The 5,363-nt window shown below is 37.8% G+C and overlaps 1 pseudogene; it reads right to left on the bottom strand.

The window, feature by feature from the left end:
* Positions 1–934: 934 nt before the first annotated feature.
* On the bottom strand, positions 935–1,591 carry LOC136318403 (membrane protein BRI3 pseudogene; annotated as a pseudogene).
* Positions 1,592–5,363: the final 3,772 nt, after the last annotated feature.

The raw sequence follows: 5,363 nt of genomic DNA, 5'->3' as shown, positions 1-5,363 counted from the left end.
AGAAGAGGGAGAGAAAAGAAAAAGCAAGAAGATAACCTCTCAAAATCAAGAATAATCTGCAGGCTTTATAACCTATCCCATTTTATTATATTTGTTCATTTGTTTCTCTTATCTTCATTCTTGATATTTTTTTTTCCTCCTCCAATTTGGTTGATTAACTCTCTGCTGGCCTTACTCTCTCCTCTCCTTGAACTACACTACCCATAAGTGTTACATCTCCCATTATCTTTTCTCTCCTCTTACTTTCTCTCTATGAGGGTTGCACTCCAAAACACTTAACTCTCTCTTTCTCTCTCCTCTTTTTTCTTTATTCTTCTTTTAGTGGTTCCCTCTTTTTTTCTCTCTCTCTCTTTCTTTTCTTTCTCTATATTAGTTTCTTCCTTTCTCCATTACATCTTCTCTCATTCAAACCTCAATAACAAACAAATTATCTTATCTGGGTCTCAAACTTATGTTTGTGGCATTTTGGGGGGTTTTCACTTCAACCTTTTAACTCACTAGCAGTGCTCCCATCCCTGGCTCTCCATTTTATCTAGTTCTTGTTCCACTAAATACAATAGTAATTTTTAATTTGTCCCCTAATTTTTCTGTTTCCCTCTTATTCCTCTCATCGTAACTCTTAGACAACCAACACCTAAAAGCAAATCATTTTATTTTTGATCTAAATTTTTTCCTTATTTGCTTTTTGTGGGTCCATACCCCCTTCTTTTTTCTTTTTTTTCTTTTTTTTTTTCTTGCCCCTTTATTACTTTTCTCCAATTCAGGCCCTCCATTACAGGCATTGTTTGTTATAACTCACAGGTCACCACAAGATTTTCTCAAGAAAGAGGGGAGAGAAGAGGAGAGAAAACAAGGAGGGGGGAAATAATTTCCTTTTTTAAAATTTTTATTTTATTTTATTTTTCTTTATTTTATTATTAATTTTTTAATGATATGAATCTCATTTATTTAAAACAGTATTTCTCACCTTTCTCAAACTGAAGACTGCAAAAAAATAAAAGCGGTGCTTTATTGAGTTGTCGTTAATCCTGGGAGCAGTGTCGCTGTGTCCACACTCCATGACCCGTACCCGTGAACCCCTCGCAGGCCAAACCTGTCCCACCTCCCTTTACAAAACAGTCCTGAAGCTTCATCAGATAGAGCTATGTACACGACATTTACAATAGAAAAGGCAGTGGGTGGGGAGCTGGCCGCTCCTTCAGGTGAAGTTGGCTCCGCAGTTGGGGCATCTCCGCTTCCTCAAGGCGAAGCAGCAGATGAAGCCGAAGGGGAACAGGATGATGGCCAGGAAGATGCTCAGGAAGGTGAAGGAGTCCTCCAGCACCCCGACTCTGCAGACCGGGCAGCCTCCGACAACAACGATGGAATTGGCAGGGTACCTGGTGACGTTCCGACTGTGGATGTTGTAGACCCTGGGGTGGTGGGTAGGTATCCCTGTGACGAGGTAGGGGTAGGGCGGCGGTGGGGGCGCGGCGGGGATGGCGCTGTAGCCGTGCGGGCCGCACGCGAAGTCGCCCTGGCCAGCCTCCAGGTTGAACGCGGGCGGCCGCTCCTACAGCAGGGGCTTGTGGTCCATGGCGGGCGGCGCCCACCGCGCCCAGCCCGGCTCCCTCTCCAGCTCCCTGTCTGGCGCAGACTCGCGGGGACGCCCGGACGGTGCAGCAGCGGATCCCACTCCGGGCGGGCGGCGGCGGGGATGGCCCCTAGTGCGGGCGGTGGGCGGGCTTCCCCTCCACGCCTCCCCCCGCCAGTCCTATTTTATTATTAATTTTTTTTAAAAAAACAACTCTTTTCCATTTTTTATTTTTTTAACTTTTTATTCTTTATTAAATCTCATTAATACTATCAACAAAACCACTCTCAGATGCCATTAAGGAAAAAAAAATCGAATATCATGGATACAAAAGAAAGAAAGGTAACACAGCTAGATGAAGAAAAATCTATGGAGAAAAAATTTAATATATTGGAAACCTTGGAGCTAAATGACAAAGAATTCAATATAGAAATTCTAAAAATCCTCCAAGATATACAAGAAAACACAGAAAAGCAACTTAGAGAGCTCAGAAAACAACTCAATGAACAAAAAGAATATATGTCCAAGGAAATTGAAACTATAAAAACAAATCAAACAAAGATGAAAAGCTCAATTCACGAGCTTAAAAACGAAGTAACAAGCTTAGCTAATAGAACAGGTCAGATAGAAGGGAGGATTAGTGAAATAGAAGACAAGCAACTTGAGGCACAACAGAGAAGAAGAAAGAGACTCAAAAATTAAAAAAAAATGAGATAGCCCTACAAGAATTATCTGACTCCATCAAAAAGAATAACATAAGAATAATAGGTATATCAGAGGGAGAAGAGAGAGAAAATGGAATGGAGAACATACTCAAACAAAGAATAGATGAGAACTTCCCAAGCCTGTGGAAAGAACTAAAGCCTCAAGTTCAAGAAGCAAACAGAACTCCGAGTTTTCTTAACCCCAGCAAACCTACTCCAAGGCATATCATAATGAAATTGGCACAAACCAACAGCAAAGAAAAAATTCTCAAGGCAGCCAGGGAAAAGAAGAATACAACATATAAAGGAAGGCCCATTAGATTATTATCAGATTTCTCAGCAGATACTCTACAAGCTAGAAGAGAGTGGACCCCAATATTTAAAGTCATGAAAGAGAGGAACTTTTAGCCATGAATACTGTACCCATCAAAGCTATCCTTTAAATATGAAGGAGAAATAAAAACATTCACAGATACAGAAAAGATGAGGGAAGTTATCATCAGAAAACCCCCACTCCAGGAATTACGAAAGAGGGTTCTCCAATCAGATACAAAGAACAAAAAAAAAACAGAGCCACAAGTAAAAGCTCCAAGAAGAACACAATAAAACCAAATTTAAACTGTGACAACAACAAAAAGAAAGAGGGGAAGAAGATGGAGATTAACAGTAGCAAAGGACCATGGAGTGCAAAAGTACTCACAAAATAGTTCGCTACACTAAACAGGGTAGGGACCCTTTTCATTACTCAAAGGTAACCACCATTGAAAAAACCACCACAGAAGCACATGAGATAAAAAAGATAGCAACAGAGGAAAGATGTATGGAATACAACCAAATAAAAACAAAAGATAGAAAAACGAAAAGAAGGATCAAACAAGACACAAAACTAACAGAAAGCAATCTATAAAATGGCAATATGAAACTCACAATTGTCAATAATTACATTAAATGTAAACAGATTAAACTCACCAATAAAAAGGCACAGAGTAGGAGAATGGATTAAAAAAGAAAATCCAACTGTATGCTGCCTACAGGAAACTCATCTAAGTAACAAGGATAAAAACAAATTCAAAGTGAAAGGCTGGAAAACAATACTCCAAGCAAATAACATCCAAAAAAAGCAGGTGTAGCAATACTCATATCGGATAATGCTGACTACAAGACAGCAAAAGCACTCAGAGACAAAAATGGCCATTTCATAATAGCTAAGGGGACACTGAATCAAGAAGACATAACAATTCTTAATATATATGCACCAAACCAAGGAGCACCAAAATATATAAGACAGCTACTTATTGATCTTAAAACAAAAACTGACAAAAATACAATCATACTTGGAGACCTCAATACACCGCTGACGGCTCTAGATCGGTCATCCAAACAGAGAATCAACAAAGACATAGTGGTCTTAAACAAAACACTGGAGCACCTGGATATAATAGACATCTACAGGACATTTCATCCCAAAGTGACTGAGAATACATTTTTCTCCAGTGTACATGGATCATTCTCAAAAATTGACCATATGTTGGGCCACAAAAACAACATCAGCAAATTCAGAAAAATTGAACTTGTACCAAGCATATTTTCTGATCATAAAGCCTTGAAACTAGAATTCAACTTCAGAAAAGAGGAAAAATATCCCACAAAAATGTGAAAACTAAACAACATACTTTTAAAAAATGAATGGGTCAAAGAAGAAATAAGTGCAGAGATCAAAAGATATATACAGACTAATGAAAATGACAATACAACATATCAGAATCTATGGGATGCAGCAAAAGCAGTAATAAGAGGGAAGTTCATATCACTTCAGGCACATATGAACAAAGAAGAGAGAGCCCAAGTGAACCACTTAAATTCCCACCTTAAGGAACTAGAAAAAGAAGAACAAAGAAAACCCAAAACCAGCCAAAAAAAGGAGATAATAAAAATCAGAGCAGAAATAAATGAACTAGAGAACAGAAAAACTGTAGAAAAAATTAATAGAACAAGGAGCTGGTTCTTTGAAAAGATCAAAAAAATTGACAAACCCTTGGTGAGACTTACCAAGGAAAAAAGAGAAAGAACTCATATAAACAAAATACAAAATGAAAGAGGAGAAATCACCACGGACACCGTAGATATACAAAGAATTATTGTAGAATACTATGAAAAACTTTATGCCACTAAATTCAACAACCTAGAAGAAATGGATAAATTCCTAGAACAATACAACCTTCCTAGACTAAGTCAAAAAGAAGCAGAAAGCCTAAACAGACCTATTAGTAGAGAAGGAATAGAAAAAACCATTAAAAAACCTCCCCCAAAATAAAAGTCCAGGCCCTGACGGCTATACCAGCGAATTTTATCAAACATTCAAAGAAGACTTGGTTCCTATCCTACTCAAAGTCTTCCAAAAAATTGAAGAAGATGCAATACTTCCAAACACATTTTAAGAGGCCAACATAACCCCCATACCAGAACCAGGCAAGGATGGCACAAAAAAAGAAAACTACAGACCAATATCTCTAATGAATACAGATGCCAAAATACTAAACAAAATACTAGCAAATCGAATACAACAACATATTAAAAAAATAATACATCATGATCAAGTGGGATTCATCCCAGAATCTCAAGGATCATTCAACATAAGTAAAACGGTTAACGTAATACACCATATCTACAAAACAAAGAACAAAATCCACATGATCTTATCAATAGACGCACAAAAGTCTATAGATAAAACACAACACAATTTTATTTTTAAGACTCTCAAGAAAATGGGTATAGAAGGAAAATATCTCAACATGATAAAGGCCATATATGATAAACGATCTGCTAACATCATATTAAATGGCACTAAACTGAAGTCTTTCCCCCTTAAATCAGGAACAAGACAGGGTTGTCCACTCTCTCCACTCTTATTTAATGTGGTACTAGATGTTCTAGCCAGAGCAATCAGACAAGACAAAGAAATAAAAGGCATCCATATCAGAAAAAAAGAAGTAAAGGTATCACTTTTTGCAGATGATATGATCCTATACATCCAAAACCCTAAAGAATTTACAGAAAGACTACTAGAAACAAGCAATATAGCCAGT

The sequence above is a fragment of the Saccopteryx bilineata genome, unplaced genomic scaffold, assembly GCF_036850765.1.
Source record: "Saccopteryx bilineata isolate mSacBil1 unplaced genomic scaffold, mSacBil1_pri_phased_curated manual_scaffold_154, whole genome shotgun sequence".
Lineage (NCBI taxonomy): Eukaryota > Metazoa > Chordata > Mammalia > Chiroptera > Emballonuridae > Saccopteryx > Saccopteryx bilineata.
The sequence above is the reverse complement of the archived record's forward strand: the minus strand, read 5'-3'. Positions and strand labels throughout refer to the sequence as shown.